The sequence below is a fragment of the Oncorhynchus keta genome, chromosome 16 (assembly GCF_023373465.1).
Source record: "Oncorhynchus keta strain PuntledgeMale-10-30-2019 chromosome 16, Oket_V2, whole genome shotgun sequence".
NCBI lineage: Eukaryota > Metazoa > Chordata > Actinopteri > Salmoniformes > Salmonidae > Oncorhynchus > Oncorhynchus keta.
Window position 1 is genome coordinate 11242333 of NC_068436.1, and position 19469 is coordinate 11261801.

The following is a 19469-nucleotide window of genomic DNA, read 5'->3' on the forward strand; positions in this document are numbered from 1 at the left end:
CGCTCTGTGCCAGTTCCCCGCATTTGCCGTGCTAAAGTGGGCATTCAGCCAGGACGGATTGTGCCGGCTCAGCGCTCCTGGTCTCCGGTGCGTCTCCAGTGGTGATCAATGGCCCGAAGCCTCCAGTGATGATCCATGGCCCGGAGCCTGCAGTGATGATCCATGGCACGAAGCCTCCAGTGAAGATCCGCAGTCAAGGAGTCTCCAGCAACGGTCTGCAGTCCAGAGTCTCCAGGGACGGTCTGCAGTCCAGAGTCTCCAGTGACGGTCTGCAGTCGGGATCCTGCAGCGACTGTCCCCAGTCGGGAGACTGTAGAGACGGTCACCCGTCGGGAGCCTGCAGCGACGGTCCAAATCTATGTTTCTATTTCTTTGTTGGCCTAGTATGGTTTCCAATCAGAAGCAACTGTTTATCGTTGTCTCTGATTGGGGATCATACTTAGGCAGCCCTTTTTCCCACCTTCAGTTGTGGGAGCTTGTTTTTGTACAGTTACTGTGAAGCCTGCAGAACGTTACGTTACGTTTGTTATTCTTTTTTTTTTTTTTGGTGTTCATCTAAAATAAAGAAAGATGTACGCTTACCACGCTGCGCCTTGGTCTCATTCCAACAACGGACGTAACATTCCTGAAATATCCCAATAGACTCTCTAAGATCCCTTTCACACATAATACGGTAGCTATGATTCAACAGAAGATCCATTTTACACATAAAATGGTAGCTATGATTCAACAGAAGTGAATAGTAAATCAAGTACACCAACATCTCTAAAACATAAACACTTTAAACAAGCACATTTCTATTATCTGTTGATTCATAGCAACCATTGATTTTGTTGCAATTGTTTCACCTTTTTTAGACTTGCTAAATAAGAACAAACAACTGAAAAATGGCAGCACCCTCAATCATTTCAAAAGAGATGTTAATAGCGTCTAAAAAGTCAATATCTATTTGTGAACGAATGGATATCATTCACATATTCAGATGTGTGTTTATTGTGCAGGTATACAGATAGCCTTGCGTCAATACCTGGTGTCCAAAAGGCAGCATAGGCTATCCATCACATTACTGGGGCATTGACTTTGCATTGGGTAGCTTCAGTTGAACTGATATTGACTGAGTTTCCGTGTGTGTGTGTGTGCGTGTGCGTGTGCGTGTGCGTGTGCGTGTGTGTCCGTGTGTGGTGTGTGGTGTGTGTGTGTGTGTGTGTGTGTGTGTGTGTGAGCACCGGTTTTTTATCCACACCTGTAGGTGTGCAAGCATTTGCACACAGTCCAGTATATTCTCTAAAAATGTCCTCCCAAAATCTGACCCTGGGATATTACAATGGGCTTACAACATGTGTAGACAGGTAACTAGTTACCTGGAGAATACAACAACAAACAAACATCTACGGTGCCCCACAGAGTGAGGAGGGTCAATGTAGACCTGTACAATATGGCTGTCTACTTCAATGATCCTAGAGTTCAAACAACAGAGAAGGGTTTTACGTCGGAGTAGTATATCGTAAGCATAGCTACTGAAAAGGCTTGTTAGGAAACAAACAATGCTTCCTGAATACAGAAATGAATGAGGAACAATAACAAAATATACCCTGTTTGTTCGTTCTTCCAATCACCCCCAGTCTCCTCTCGCCCGGGCCTTTCATGCATTATCTCCCCTGCTTTCTGATATAACGCAAATGAATAAATAAAAGGGAGGCTAGGAGGTTCTATTCACCAGGATGCTTTACCTCGAAGGGAGCATTATCCTTGGCTTTTGATACCAGGCTAGGGCTGCCGAGGAGAGATTTTCAAAGCTTGCAGTGCTGGAGACATTGCCAAGCTCTCAAAGGCCCCCCGCCGAGCATGTCAAACTAAGAAATCTCTCTGAACTTGCAGAATTAAATTCATCACCCAATCTCCTCCTTAGTCTCCTCTCTCTCTCTCCTCCTCTCCTTGAGGTGGGAAGAGTTGTCCTTGTTTTTTTCCCTTCATTCTCTCTTCTCTTTAAAAAAAAAAGTAACAAAAGAAGAGAGGCTCTGTGTCGAAAAATGCGACAGGAGGAGTGAATGCACGGCAGGATGAGAGAGCCCTACAGCATCTTTATTATCTAATAGGGATTCTTTTACAAACGTGTTCCGATGGACTGAGGGGGAAAACATCTAAAGGAGATGAACAGAATAGCACGACTTGTAAACGTGCAATTGTGCAAATAAAGCACAAAAAAATGTTACCATAATGTTTGACTTTGGCAGCATTTTCTTTTTTTTTCAGTGCTCTCATTTTCCATTTCTTACGGTTTGCTGTGGAATTTGTGTCTTTTTACATTCATAATCAGACCACTGGGCTTAGCAATGCTACTGCAATGCTGTTAACAACTGCATATGTAACTACTTTTTAGAATGGAACAGGCAAAAGTAAGCCGTAATCTTGCAGTATGCACCAATATTTTTGCAATATGCACCAAGCAATATTTTTGTACATTCCCAACAATAAGGTCAACCCTATCGCTATATAATCTACATGACTACACTTAACTAATCTTCACTTTTAATTGTTCCATTTGATACACACATAATGTGACAACGTCTCTGTTTACACAGCAGCGGGTTCTATTTTCACGCTGTACAGTGAGTGAAAAAGTGGACACCCCTCTGACGGCCATGACAGTAAGCCGGCCAGAAAAGGTTCTCCACACTGATCTTTTGGGATTTGTTTTTTAGCTCTTTCTGGTTGGAGTAGAGATCATTCTGACACCATATCACCTGAAGCGTGTATAGGATTTTAAAAGGAGTGGGTGAAGCCTGGTTGGGTTTTTACAAGGGAGGGTTTTAGCTCCTACTCTCCCATCTCAACACATTCACCTACAACTGCAGGCGTCTCGACTCCCTGACATATATTCCTCTCTGGTACCCTAAATATAGAAAAGGGGGATTATTCAGAAGTTTATTTTTATTTTTTATGGAAAACCTTTCAGACGAAGATTATTCCCTCTCATCCCTGTTCCCTGACTCTGCAGAAGGAAGCCATCCGCCCCAGCAGATAGCTGCATGGGCTGAAATATATGTCAAATGTATGTCACATGCACACGACGTAAGTATGGAACTAGGAGTTTGGTGCAATAGCACAGCCTGATGGGATAATGGCCTAGTTGCATAGCAAAACAGATGGGTAGCTCTCATTTGACATCGATTTTCATTCATATTAAAGGATTACTCTAAAGCTATCTAGCATTGAGTCACCATGATATGAGTGGTAGGTTGTCATGGCAAGCTGCTTGTTTATGCATCGGTCATTATGATGTAATGTTGATGTTCTGAGGAACAGACTGGATCATTTGTGGAAAGTCAAACAAATAAAATGTAAATGAATTTAGATTGGGGGAACAATTTCTAAGATCGAGATGGATAGAAGGGGGGAAATTGTTGGTAAAATTTGCAGGCGTTCTATTGGTTGATGTGTTTCTACCCGAGTGGGAGCAGAAGTGTTGAGGAGGGCGGAGGGGATTTGGGAAAAGGACAAATAGAATAGCTTTTTAAATAATATGAAGCAGTGATTGGTTGGCATTCTAACCAGTCAGAAATATGGCATACAGTCAGTCAGCAACCAATCAGGTCACTGGTAGTATTTCAGTTACCCCCCCACCCCTCTCATTTTCAAAATGAGGGAAAACAATGTTAACAGTTTTGACACCACATTGTCAAAGCACATTTATATTCACACCATTCTCTTTGAGCTATTTATGGCAAGAGACACTCTTGACTTCTATGCAGTCAGTTGTTCCAGTTCAATTCTACAGTCAATTATATTTTGATCATGAAAACACTACTACTCTTGCACATATACAAGTAGGATTTTTCATGAGAGATCTTAGAATGTCAAAAGTATGGCCAATGTATGACAACGAAAAAGTCAACTTGATCAGCTTGTTATTAAGAAACCGGATGGAATCTATGTAGATTTCATGGTATCTCCAAGACGGATTCATCCAAACAACAATATTAGCCGTGTCGAACAAACTTAACAATGTCAATCACACTTTGTGTAGGGAGAGCGAGAGAACAGGCCTATGCATTTCAATTACTCTTGTCTCCATCATGCTTTCCCAGACACAAACTAGTTTGTGTTGAACAATGTGACGGCGCATATGGCACCACACCCTTGTTACACCTTCATTGTCTATGTGCAGCTAAACATAAATATCACAGTCCATTAACTCCATTAGAGAAGGAGCGCTCCTCAACACAACAGACACTCCAGCGCAACGCCTTTGACTGTAAAACTGAATTACTGGTCTGGTCGTCTCCACAAACATCTCTATCCACTGGACCTTGCTTAGAAATGAGCCGCATAATACTGTTGGAAATTGAACTGAGGGTACAGAGTTCTTCAGGGAGCACCGACCAAAGAGTGTTTGTCTCCGGTGACCGTGGCGATAAATGAGAACAATGCGATTTAACAAGGTGTCCATTACTTTGTTCATTATTGGACTTAATCTAATAGCAAACGGTTAGACCCTAGCTTCTAGCTTTCCTCAGACCATATTCCTTGACATGGAATTGAAGTCTTTTAATTTAAATTGAAAGTCAATAACACGTCTTCTCCTTCTCTTTAAGACAGTAAAATGAAGGGAGAAGAAAAATAAAAGCCCATTTAAAACCCCCATGTGTTTTTACTTTCTTCATTATGGAAAAAAGGAGGGAGGAATTGTCTACAGACTTATAATTGGATTGCCGAAGCAGTTTCTTAATTGACTTCTCTATCGTAGCTAATATAAGTGTACATTTTTATGTGTGTTCACCACATACCAAATTGAACCCAGGAGGTCACCGTTGGCTCTCTAGACGGGACTCATTGGGTACCATTGCGAAGCTAAGAAATTCAATTTAGATGCTGGAGATTGACTGGCTAATTCCAAGGTACCTATAATGGGTTTCTACAGTTGCCTTAATTAAGTTTGCACATTAACGTGCTGGTTACACTCTTTAAACCTCTACATTTCCCTCGTGGTCAACATTTGAGGTAGGGAAGACAAAATTAAAAAATCGCTAGTGCACTAATTGACAAAGTTAAGCGTCCCCTCGGAGCTGCACCTGACAACACAAACAAAAAGCTCATTTGATGGCATACATAGGCTCGTGGCTGCCCATAAAAATCTCCTTTTTACTGTAGCTGAGAGGATAGTTGCTTATTTGTTAACTTATTTATCCAGCTGTTTGCCTCTCTTTCTGTTACTCCTACACTATACACAACTAGATGAAGGTTTTGAAGTAACCTCCTGCCAAGCAGTCATGTATTTAAATTAGATGCTTAACATGTTTTATAGAGGTTTGTTTATACACCTGGAACTCAAACTACATGTGTAAATAAACAATAACAACGGAATAATCCATTTGTTTAAAAAAAGTATAATTGCGTTCCAGGTGTACAGTTTATAAGGACCTGGCGAAAACAGAATAGCAACGGTTCCTTTTTCTAAAACATGTTATGCATGAACACTAACATTTTGCAATTATATATATATATATATATTGCATAAACTTCTATATCTACTGAGACTATAGAACTATGATTGATAGGACAAAGAGGTCATTCATTTCTGCCTTGAAAAGGTGTATGTAACTAATGTGTCAGGACAATGGTGCTATCTGCAGTGCAGTCTCAATTGAACCTCCTTTTACCCGCTTAGCCAAAACTTTCCCTCACATATTGATTTTCAATTATGGATTTGTTGCAGTGTCGGTCTCCAGCTTCACTCGATTCCCGAGCCCGTCACTTTGGCCTACAGCAGTTGCATCGGCTCCCGATCCCTTACCCTGGTTGACCCATCAAACCGTCTCACTCCATCTTAAGAGCATTATTCTATACATCTTAGATACTCTGCTCACAGTTGAAAAAAGGACCAATATGTTAAAGGTGAAATTGAGTGAACTAAAATACAATGAAATCAATAACAATGTAGATTTTAATTTAGCAGAGGACCAAGCAGGAGTAAACATGTGGCTACTGTTTATCAAAACAACTTAAAAACCTCCACATCCTGAAAAAAATGTATACTTAAAAAAAATGTTATTCTCAATAAACGAGACAATTGAGTAACGAGAATAAAGATTTTTATAATCAAACTATACATTTCCATCAAATAGATGCTGCCAAAGTCAATAGTATATTATTTGAATATACGACATTCAATTTGTACCCCATTTCATACACCAAGGTAGAACTACAATATAATTTCCTTTGTTTTCCAAAAACAAAAACAGAACCGCAACACATTACATTATAACTTATTTGTATATCTATAAAAATGAGTTATCTTCTCAAAGTGAATATAAATCAAACTCGTAAAACTACCAACAAAGATATATTTTGAAAATAGCATATAAAAGTAAGTGATTACATGGTTCCTTCATACTTTGTAAGTCGCTCTGGATAAGAGCGTCTGCTAAATGACTTAAATGTAAATGTAAATGTACTTAAAAATGATATTGCATTCCAGTATTACACTTGAAAGGAAAACATACTAAAACATACAATCAAACTACTTCAAAATCCATGATTTCCCATCAACTCAAATACCTTTCCTCCTTTCTTTTAGTTTCCTTCTGCTTCTCTGCTAAAGCAACGTTTTGGATGGGATTTTTACATCATGTCTGGGGAGTTAAAGGGACATTTCACATTCTGCTATTAGCACTAAATTAAGCCTAAATCACTGGGCCTGGCCAACGACCTTGTCCTTTGGTGTGACTTGTACCCCGAATCAGCAATGGGGCCAGGCTCTCTCTCTCTCTCTCTCTCAGTCCCCCCCTGAGTGCAATGAAAGGGTTAATATGGCCTCTCTGCCAAGAACACAATCCTGATTTACTATGGACGCATCCCAAATGGTACAATATTCCCTTTATAGAGCACTATTTTTGACCTGGGCCCCAGAGGGTAACCCATAGGGCTCTTGACAAAAGTAGTGCACCATGTAGGGAATAGGGTGCCATCTGGGACACTGCCTGATTTACTACGGATGCGTCTCAAAATGAATGGCACCCTGTTCCCTTTATAGTGCTCTACTTTTAACCTGGGCCCGGTTTCCCAAAAGCATCGGCTAATGTCACCGGTAGAACCTTCATTAGGAGTTAAATCTCCCAGCCGGTTTCTAAAACCAGCGTTATTAACGTTGCACTTGAAAACGCTTGTAATCTGCCTCTGACTCGTAGAACACAAGAGCTAAGTGCGTCCGATGCTTTTTTGCCCTCGTGTGACTTTATACACAGAAGACGTAAACATAGAATCACATGGTTTACCCGTCTCTCCGCCGACAACTTCAGAACAAAGTTGACTACAAACACAAAGTTGACTACAAACACAAAGTTGACTACAAACACAAAGTTGACTACAAACACAAAGTGAAACAAAACAAGTGACGCATAAAAAGCTGCTTCAAATGAAAACTGAGAGGACAGTATTAAAATATTAACAGTTGGCTATAGGCCTATTTCAATCCTATTGAAATACATTGAATATAGGTGTTAATATTTCTCTAGTAGCTGATACATCGTCAGTATTGTGAAGTAATTCTAACGTTAAGGTAAGATTTGAAAGGAGAAAGCTGATCCAATTATATCAGAATCGACAGATGTTCCAACGAGGCACTTTGAGAACATTCTCTCTGCTGTAGGAAAGATGCATCGCTAAAAAACACTCGTAAGCCTATGTTCCATCGCTATAGGGAAACCGGGCCCAGGGCACATAGTTTAACTCATCGGGCTCTTGACAAAATGTGTGCACTATGTAGGGAATAGGTTGCCATTTGGGACACAGCCCCTGATTTACCATTGCAGTATCAAAGGCACTGATGCAGTGAGGTAAAACAATCTTATTACCAGATTGTCACCGGCTCGCCCATTTGTTTTATAAGGTTCCTGTCATTTCCCCCAAATGTCACGGCGTCGTTATAAACCTCTCGGTTGCATCTCTGGTTAGCTACACGCTCTTCTGAACGACGTTCGCTATTTACGTCAAGTGGGATTTTATAAGGTTAAAATTGGAGTGGAATATTCTGTAAGGTTCTAAATCAGTGGTTTGATAGGTACAGGACCAGTTGAACACGGCCTCTGTATGCTGCCATGTTCATATTGTCTATTTCTGCATTGCAGTTCATAGATTAATTAAACCTGACTGGATACATCTAAAACTTAACATTGGGGCTTATAGTCTACAACTATCATAGTAACTCATCATGAATCTATTTTTTACCTTACCATATATTCAAATGATTATTATGACACAAAGATAGGAAGGCCTAAATTAACATGACTAGATTGACAAAAAGTAAGAGTGAGTGTGAGATTACTGCAAACAACAGATCCTTTGGCAAAGTTTCATCATTCAACATGATGCAAGAGACTTTGGGGGAAGTGAAATGACAGGTTGTCAGATAACACCCCCCCCAAAAAAAAATTAAACTCGGAGCCTGTCAGGGCCGATATGACAAATTGCTGTCGAGGTCAGAGGTGCATGTTTGGCAGCTTCTTAGTACAAAAACGGAGCTTGGATCAGCCGTCCGTCATATGAGGCTGTCGGCACCCTTCTCCTTCCTCCTCCTTCCGTAACTTTGTCAGCCTCGGCATCCCTCTTTCCCTCTCTCCCAGCGCCGATCATTCAGAAACACTCAGATACTCTCCCTCGCCCCTCTTTCTTTATATTCATCCCTCAAACTTTTCCAACTTGGTGACGTGATGTATACAGTGGTGAACCGTGCCCATATGCCATCTATTTGCACAGCTGATGTCTGACTGTGTCTGTTTATATCTACAAGACACAATGGAGGCCATTATATTTTTCTGGTGGGGAGAGTACAGCATACAGTCTTGCTCTCAGAAGACATGGCAGTCCTGTCTAGAAGCCAGTCAAGGCTGACCCTATTTAAAGACAAGGGAAAGCAAACGGGGGTAGGCAGGGCTAGCGCTCCACAGAGCCAGATAAAACAATTCTGCGTTGCTATGAAATTGCGTCATTTGCTTATCCGGGGCAAATGACTGAGCCCACAGTTCTTATGTATGTTCTTATATGTTCTGTAAACACATGAGTAATGGAGGGAATTCAGCTAGAGCAGATGATCCTCCTCGGGAGAGTGGATGTAACTTGACCAAAAACCCCAAACTCTCTCTTACCCTTACTATGTCTCGCTCTCCTTCTCTCCCCGTTCTTTCCTCTCTCTTTCCAGTCCCCCCTCCCCCCTCCCTCCTCCGTCCCTCATTGTGCCAGATGTTTTAAAAAACGACCATCTGAGAGACGGGATGGCCTTAATTCCCTGAATCAGCCAAATGCATCCGTTCACCGGGGCAACACGTCGGTTTAATTGCAGCGTGTAATTATTGAAAATAGATTATGTTCAGAATGGTGCTGATTGCCTTAGAGGGCTAAAGTGCAATATTCTCAAACTTGTTCAAATGAAGACTTGAAAAGACCGTCCAAAAAGAAGATGATTTTTTACTTTGAGAACAACAGAGTGAGCTCATTTGAAATAGAACCAAGGTAGATGAATATCACAACACTTCAAACTTATTTTCTGCTTTGAGCATTTCCCAAACAATTAGCCTTAACTATTGGGGCTACAAACTTTACTGCTGCTCTCGTAATGACTACATGATATCAGAATTAAAAGATGATTAAAGATTACCGCTGTAATAATTAGACCTTTATGGAGCAAAATGACTAATCAAACAAATTCAGATTGGGATTTCTGAATGCTTTCAGGCTACACATTTCATTTCAAACCTTTTCTTTCCCCACGTTGTTAAATTCAAAACTGATTCTGGAACAGTGAAAAGAATGACAGGCCACAGACTCATTACGAAGCTTGATAGTCTCCACCAACCTCCCAGAGCACCTCATTTAGCATTGAGATGGGGTCTCGATGTGGAGTTGACTGGGCCTAATTCCTACACGGTAACCGAAGGTTGAGGGCCGTTTCCTGTGTGAGCCAAGTCAAAGGGTCAAATGGGTTTCTACTTCCAGAGTCACATTATCCGGGTTTCTAATCACGCTTCCCTCACCTCAAGGTCTACCTGTTAAACAAGTCCAATGAATTTCCAGTTGGGGTAATGTATACAGCTATCTGCCTATGTGGTTGTTTAGTAAGAGGAACACAACACATGGCATTTAACTCTACAGTGAAGGAGGAATCATATTATCATTTCCATTTACTGTTTGAGCTAAACACACAGGGACAAACGGCTTAAGTACACAAGACAAAGAAGAAATCACCTAGAATACATTATAGCTTTAGTCTCAAATTGGGTGTGAGATATATTAGAGTTATGGGGGAATATCTTTGCTATGAAGAGGCTGCAAAGAAGCACTAAGTGTTTGTTAGTTTTCATGAATTTTAAATCGGCACATCTGTAAACAAAAACAGCCAAAATCCATTTAGCGCCTCAGCCTCTCAAAGTGATGTGTCGGCGGTTTTGACATTTATGAAACAACCTTCAGAACAAAACTCTGATGCCACAAAATCACTATTGTGCCTCTGCATTTACCTAGGGATTGATTTGGTGATTTGGATGCTGTTGTGGCACCACAAACAAAATGGCTGCTTGACACAATCACACGCTAACACAAACAGCGTATTCCTCCACAGAGTGACTTGTGAGAAGTAGTTCCGACTTCCCCACTGAGCCGCATGCCTCCAGCTTGTTACCAGTCCTCCTAAAAGTGATCCCATGGCCTTTTCTTTTCATCTAACACAGCGGTATTCTTCCTCTCTAATCAGGGACTGATTTAGACCTGAGACACCAGGTGGGTGCAATTAATTATCAGGGAGAACAGAAAACCAGCGGGCTCCGGACGTCGTAGGGTAAGATTTCAATTCCCTTGGGTTAGACCATCCAAATTCATGCAATTGCTCTCACATGTTCCATGTTCTCATCAAATTCAGCATGACTGCCATTTTGGAAGGTTGATATCCTGGCAGTTCTTTGATAAGAACAGAAAACTAATGGCATCATCAGCATCAGTCCTGATGAGCAGCAGTTTGATGTCTTAACAACATCCTACTGTATTAGCAGTATTGGTACTGGACACAATCTAAACCAGGAACGCAATAAATACTGTACCACCACCCCATGTTATGTCCTGCTGGGGGACAGCCGGACAGTAATTGGCTTACAGGGATACAGCCTTCGATATCCGCTGTATGTCTGACAGTGGCTTGAAAAGGAATAGCCGAGTTTCGGGCCCTTGGGACACCGAAGCAGAACAGTATGCGGTCTTCATCTGACTGCGGTGAAACTACAGTGCCAGAGCCTGTGGAACTGAAAGGAGTTTGTACTAGTTATTGATGAAGACATCCTGCCTCACATCAATACATGTCAAACAGTCTGTAATCAGTTCATAGCGGATGCAGAGAGAGGTCCACTCGACTTCCACTACGCTACGGCTCATCTGTGGTACTGAAAGACTGAAACCAAACAAGTGCTATTTCTTTGTGAACTATTCTGAAAAAGCTTCATATTTACATTTGCGATGTTAAGAGCAGCCATTCAGGGCAATTCAGTGTGTGTGTGTCTGTTTGTGCGTGCGTCAGCCTCCGCGTCAATCTCTCTCCACCGTGTCGCCTCTTCGGCCCTCTCTCACCTATCCTCGCCACACGCTGCGTGACCGGCTTCCATTTCACGGCGAGAGGTAAATATTGCCTTAATGATAGCATCACCCAGCCCCACCGCTGCAGATTGCAGGTGTATTACCTCTCTGAGAATACAACTTTGCCCTTATCTCTCTAGCCCAGACAGGCCGTTGAAGGAGTACAGGCATACAGAGGCATTAGACGACAAGCAGGCAGAGTCTCTGGCCTGCACAAAAGACTGCAAAAGGTATCGCTCGTGCGGCGAGGAGAGTAGACATTATCGGACACTCAACTGGATCGTCACAAGGTACAGTTTTTTGAGCACTGCTGATGTTTAGAGTTTTGTTTTTGCTGCGACGATTAAGTGCATCAGTACGCTTGTTGGTTACTGGGTGGTGGTCAGTGAGACTCTATTTGGAGTCAGCACTTTTGTGGCTAGTTCTGTGCCAGGTTGTTTCAGTTAGGCCTACTATTTACTCTATATTTCACATTACGTACCATTGTAATGACTGAAAAATTCAATTATTTTTATTACAGAATGCTATAGTTAAATATAAGGTCATTAAATGTCAATTGACTCATTATGTATATGTCTACCTCAAAATGTCAAATTCTTAAAGTAGGACATTTTAGTGAGTCCAGAGGGCACCATTTTAAGTCTCCACAACTCACTTGGAAGTAGTTCCAATGCACTTTTCAACCATAGAGGCCTGTTCATTTTGATAACCCATTAACAAGGTATGTATAAGTAATTTCAATCAAGCAAATCCCTTTTAATTAAAAACAATTCATTGTAAACTACTGAACCTTTACGTCTGCTTACGATTCGCAATAATCAACTCGCAATTAATATGACTGTTAACAGTATTTTCCTTTTTAAGTCCACCTCTTTGCAGTTTCTTAAATAGGAAACGATAACAAAAGCCGTTGAAGAGGAATTCAACATTAATTGCTTTTTGTTGTCTTTTTTTTTAAGAGCACAGTACTGCTATAAATGTCCTGTTCTTCTAATACAAAGTAATGTGGATGGTAATTAAGTGAGAATTGAGCAATTGAACAATGAAAAGTGAAATGGCCTTTCGTCTTTTAGCGGCTCATTTTCAATGTGGTCAAGGACATGGACGTATTAATAACTCAGCCCACACTGTAAATTAGCCTCCTTCAAGCCCCGTAAATAATTACCAACGTGTAAAATTCCCTCATTCTTAAGCCTTAGAGACTTCTAAACTATAATAATGAATTACGTCCACTATTTAATGTCAAAAATGTCAACCACGGATATTCAATTGACTTGAGAAAACGGGAAGAAATGGCCGCCAAATTCTACACGTAAACAAATGGAATTTAAAACAATTATTTCTATGAGTAATAGTTGACTCTGTTACTTGTTCTACTGGCAAATGTGATTTTAGGGAGCTTTGAAAATTGCCCTGAAAATCTGTATGTCTGTCTGTCACGATCATTTTTGACCAAAAAATGTCACAATATTCCAAAAGATACATTTATCAAACTAAAGACATATAACAAGATTACTGTGGTTTAGGCTGCTCAACAGAAAAATAAGAACTATTTGAAGTGTCATAATTATTTTGTATTCATTAAAATACGGACATTTTGCGAAACACAGGCCTACTTCGGCTTCGCACACATACCTTCTGTGCTCATCCCAACATCATCCGCCATTTTGTGAAATCACAGATGCGCAGTCTCAATATCCTAAAATGGCAGCTCTTGGTTACGAAACATACGCCAAACGAAACAAACAGAACCTTCTAATAGATCCACATTTCTTGAACAGGTACTAGACCTCTGGATGTTTTAATAAACTAACTAAACACTAACTATGGTCAATGGGTCCTCAGAGCACAGGCGGGATCAGTTTCAAACGATAGATGTGTATCTGCCGTGATAGAGACTCAATCCACATTACCCGGCTAACCTCTCTGCATTGGCTAACTCTTAATCCTCTCAATGTAGGGTTAGATTCTCCCTGACCCCCCCCCCCTCACCATCTCACCCTACCCTTTTCTCTGTTCACAGGGGGCCTGACATTGTGCATTACTGTACAATACACAACACGCTGCCCCCACGCTGCCTCCCATAAGAAAAGACGGGCGAGGAGAGAAGAGTGCTCATGGGTAGCGAGTGCTGAGCGGCCCACTGCTGACGGGGGGATTGTGGGAAATCAGCATGGGGCAGCGTGGAGCGCCGTCAGACACACCAAAGGGAGAAGAGAGGAGAGAACATTGGAGGGAGGGAGGGATGGGAGGGATGAGTGGATGGATGAGTGGAGGGTGAGGCAGGCGTGGGCAGAGTACTAGTAGCTGTGTTCACTACTCATCCTGCAGGGGGTGTGAGTCTGTATGAGTGGGTGGGTGAGTGAGAGCGTGTGTGTCAAGCGAATCACACCAGAGGGGTCATCAGTCACCGGGTGGCTGAGCAGATGGGATGGTAGCCGGGGAGGGTATCAGCTAGGAGGGATGTTCTCTGTGTACTGTACAGGAGCAGAAACATTGATATGGATAAAGACATGCTTGATGGCCTGTCAGAACTGACCAGGGTGGATCGTCAGGATACATGTCGTCCCATCCAAAACGCCTCTAGGCTGGGTTAGATTCGTCAGTTACTTGAAGTGACTCGATCATGCACAGCTACCGAGTGTCGGAAATAGCTAACGGCCTCAAGATCTTTGCACTTTTTTTGCTGGACTTTTGTGATGGTTATTGTAAAGTTTACGAGCAGGAAAGTTACTCACCTTTCCCAGATCATTAACTGTTATTAAGATTATCATTACTATTGTTTGTGTATTGGTTTATTATAAAACAATATGCTACATTACTATTATACATATTCATAGTACTTAGTATTATGTTCATTCAGAAAATCAAGACACTTACATTTACGGACTCCCACTACCTCTGTCCTCAGACAGATGCTTGGACCTGCAGGAGAAAGAGAGAAGAAGACATTATAGAGAGGCTGTTTTCTGACCCCCCCCGCCCTCTTTATTACAACATACACTACAGCAACACGCCTCTGCTTCTAACACATGAGACTGGCTCTGACTACAGGCTATACAAGCCACCATGATTCAGCCTTTACAAGAACCGAGGAAAAACAGGAATCAACACAGAAAAAAAAACCCAATGGCCTCATTTTCCTATTTTCATATAAAGACAGGAGCCAGACTGAATTCATAAAGATCTCAGCGGGAGCAGATTGGTGTTGTGTACCAGGAGCTGTGGCCCTGGCCCTCTACAATCTGAAGGACCTAACACAATTCATACTCTCCTCAATTAGGAATAGAAGAAGCTATTCGCCACCAAATGTGCCATTTATATGGGCGATGTCAGCCAAAGTACTGCTAATCATTGGCAGTTTAATTGCAGACATGGAGCAGGTTGGAGAGTTAAATGGCGCTGAATGGTTGGCTGTATTTATCCTTCACCAGTAGCTCTAGAGCTCCATCTACTGGTTCTGTTACCCTCAAGTAGAGCCTCACCATAACCTGTTTTGAAACAAAAACAAGTATTTCCCTATTAAAATCTGCAATATATAACTTTGTGGGCAACCCTGACCAAATTCAAATAGGAATGTGATTTATAGATCTGTCATTGTCATTGAAAGCAAGTCTAAGGAGCGGTAGATATGGTCTATGTGTGCTATTTCTATGCTTCACGTTCGTAAGTTGTTTTTTTCCCTTTTACTTACCAGCTTCAAAGAAGCTGAAAATACTTTATTTCTAGTTATTGAAAATATATTTCACAGCGGTTTAGATGGTACAATGATTCTCTACACTTGTTTTATCACAAACTGTAATTAGGCAAACCATTCAAATTTTAGCAACCCGGAAATGGCGGAGCGATATCTGCATACTGCACCTTTAAAAGTAATGCAATATGCTTTTTAAACATAACATATACATCATTGACTGAATAATCCATTTGGATTGTTGCTGCTGTACTGTGACTTGTAGACTGACATGATAACAACTGCAGCAGTGAATACAGCTGACCTTATAGCCTATTATTTGTTACCTAAAACATAAGGGGGTGTTATATAAACACTACCTTTACATAGCATATAACCTGCATAAATTGACATTTTTAATCGCTCCCTATCCTCGTCTGTTGTCCCCATATGCTTCAAGATGGCTACCATTGTTCCTGTACCCAAGAAGGCAAAGATAACTGAACTAAATGACTGCCGCCCCGTAGCATTCACTTCTGTCATCATGAAGTACTTTGAGAGGCTAGACAAGGATCATATCACTGCCACCTTACCAGCCACCCTAGACCCATTTCAGTTTGCATACCGCCCCAACAGGTCCACAGATGACACAATTGCCATCACACTACACACTGCCCTATCCCATCGGGACAAGAAGAATACCTATGTACGAATGCTGTTCATTGATTACAGCTCAGCATTGAGTAGAGTTTATTTTATTTTTTTACAGGGACAGTGCACATTAATCAACCTTTCAGGAAAAGTGCCGTTTCTAGCCAGCCGGCTAATTTTCAACCGCAGTCCCTGGGAAGGTTATTAAAAACAATATAGACAATCATTGAGGAGCAGTGAGCACACGCAGAGCAACATAGGACAAGCAAGACATAGCATACAGACAGAGCAACATAGAACAAAAAGCAGCAAAACAAAATTCATAAAAGCAACAAAGTGTTTCCGCACCTCACAAGCTACAGACAACATGGACAGCGGCAATACACAGCTAGGGATTATGTTCACAAATCTGATTGACCTTTAGCCATGTATTCATACATTTTGTGAAAGTGTGATATGTGGTGCAGTTGTGTGTGTCTGATGGCAGTGTATTCCAGACATGGGAAGCTGTCACAGAGAAAGCGGATTTACTAACGGTGCTTTTCGTTAAGGGAACTATACAGTCAACTCTCATGACAGACCTTGTGGATCTGCTGCCATATGTTTGGGTTTTCTGTTTAACAAATCAGAAACAAATTCAACACCATAGTACCCTCCAAGCTCATCATCAAGCTGGAGGCCCTTGGTCTCAACCCTTCCCTGTGCAACTGGGTCCTGGACTTTCTGACGGGCCGCCCGCAGGTGGTGAAGGTGGGAAACAACATCTCCACTTCACTGACCCTCAACACTGGGGCCCCACAAGGATGTGTGCTCAGCCCTCTCCTGTACTCCCTGTTCACCCATGACTGCGTGGCCACGCACGCCTCCAACTCAATCATCAAGTTTGCAGACGACACAACAGTAGTAGGCCTACAGGGAGGAGGTGAGGGCACTCGGAGTGTGGTGTCAGGCACATAACCTCTCACTCAATGTCAACAAAACAAAGGAGATGATCGCGGACCTCAGGAAACAGTAGAGGGAGCACCACTCTATCCACATCGAAGGGTCAGCAGTGTCAACTTCCTGGGCGTACACAGACAAACTGAAATTGTCCACCCACAGGGACAGTGGCGTAACAGCGCCTTTTCAACCTCAGGAGGCTGAAGAAATTTGGCTTGTCACCCAAAACCCTGACAAACTTTTACAGATGCACAATCGAGAGCATCCTGTCGGGCTGTATCACGGCCTGGTACGGCAACTGCAAGGCTCTCCAGGGGGTAGTGCGGTCTGCACAACGCATCACCGGGAACAAACTACCTGCCCTCAAGGACACTTACAGCACCCGATGTCAGAGGAAGGCCAAAAAAATCATCAAGGACAACAACCACCCGAGCCACTGCCTGTTCACACCACTATCATCCAGAATGCGAGGTCAGTATAGGTGCATCAAAGATGGGACCTAGAGATTGAGAAACAGCTTCTATCTCAAGGCCATCAGACTGCTAAACAGCAATCACTAAATCAGAGAGGCTGCTGCCTACATTGAGACCCAATAACTAGACACTTTAATAAATGGATTGCTAGTCACTTTAAACAATACCACTCTAAATAATGTCACTTTAATAATGTATACATATCTTACATTACTCATGTCACATGTATATACTATATTGAGACCCAATCACTGGACACTACTGTATTTTATAACATCTACTGCACCTTCCCTATGCCGGTCCACCATCGCTCATCCATATACTTATATGTACATATTCTCATTCACCCCTTTAGGTTTGTGTGTATTAGGTAGTTATTGGGGAATTGTTCAATTACTTGTTAGATTTGTGTGCATTAGGTAGTTGTTGGGAATTGTTCGATTATTTGTAGATATTACTGCACTGTCGGAACTAGAAGCACAAGCATTTAACTACACTCACATTAACATCTGCTAACCACGTGTATGTGACCAATAACATTTGATTTGATATGAACACAGGGGGTCTCCGTACCATGGAGAGATCATCTCTTTCAGTCTGGGTTTCCTATCTCTAATAGATGCAGAAAAACAGTCCTCTTCTATGATGTCCTAACCCTCCGGCCCTATAACAACTAATACATTATAAATATAATATCAGGACACATCTTCTGAGTTAATGATCCAAGGGATGAGTTTCATCATGAACCAGCGTCTCCTCAAAAAGAGAAGAACACTGCCATGTTCTCTGAGAGTCAGAAACACAGCGTGCGTCTGGACTCAATCAGCACAGCCGAATCCCTGGTCTGTACGTTATGAGGGACAAACGTGGGCGGCTTCTGTTCTGTTCACAGCTTTCACACACACACACACACACACACACACACACACACACACACACACACACACACACACACACACACACACACACACACACACACACACACACACACACACACACACACACACACACACACACCAGCCCAGTCAGGGGCCAGTGGCTTCTAGCTAGCTAGAAAATGAGAACATCAAAGGGTCTACGTCTCAAATGTGATGCCACAACTTGAGTCTCTTCTTCTCTTCTCAAAAAGCTGAGGACAACAATGGGGCTGATACAGATGAGACTGCTTGCTGGGCAGGGAGACACGCAAGTCCTTTGTTTGTTCTTTGCACGAGGACAGTGAAGTACCACAACTGCAGAGAGCTACAGGTAGGAGGAATGAATGAATGACTGGGGCATGTAAAATGCTAGGAAATTAGTTGCTTTTGTTGGCTAACCTCAGGGGGACCTTCGACTTTTGTTGTGCTACTTTTATTTTATTTTATGTAGAAAATTGGAAAATAACAAGCATATACAATTTCTTAATGCAAAATTGTTTCCCTTTGTCATTCAAACAGAATATGAAAAGACCAAGGCCAGTTTATGCCCTCCAAACTGCTCTCCATTCCCACTCTAATTATCCTGCAAAAAGGTGGTCCTTACCAGGGAAGGAGACTATTTGTAGTGAAAGTAGAAATTACAGAGGAACAAAAATAAAAATGATTGATTCTCATCGCAGGTGAGGTTAGAGCCTAGCAGCAGAGTCCACCGTCTAACAGTTACAGTGTGTGTGTGTGTGTGTGTGTGTGTGTGTGTGTGTGTGTGTGTGTGTGTGTGTGTGTGTGGCTGTGCAAGCATACATATCTGTGTGTGTGTGTGTGTGTGTGTGTGTGTGTGTGTGTGTGTGTGTGTGTGTGTGTGTGTGTGTGTGTGTGTGTGTGTGTGTGTGTGTGTGTGTGTGTGCCTGTCTGTTTCAAGTTTTAATTACGTGCACAAATACAGTGAAATACCTTTCTTGCAAGCTCCAAACCCAACAAAGCAGGAATCAATATATCACTCAAAATAGCAAGGACAAAAATACATGAGAAATTAAAATACGAAATGAGAACAAGAGAAAGTCAGTATGAATGTGTGTGCATGCAGGGATTTTCAGTGTTAATAGAAAATTGCAAAAACAATGAATTAATTTTGTTTTTATGTTTGAGCCAAATGACAGCATTAATCATTGCAAAATGCAAATAATTGCATGAAACTAGCTCTAA

The 19469-nt window shown here is 41.9% G+C and overlaps 1 protein-coding gene across 1 annotated transcript in view; it reads right to left on the bottom strand.

Moving 5' to 3' along the window:
• Positions 1–19469, bottom strand: part of LOC118395557 (teneurin-3-like) — a 797463-nt gene that overhangs the window by 676502 nt on the left and 101492 nt on the right. Inside the window, 1 exon segment of the mRNA XM_052464676.1 lies at positions 14494–14538. The gene's annotated coding sequence lies outside the window, so the exon portion shown is untranslated.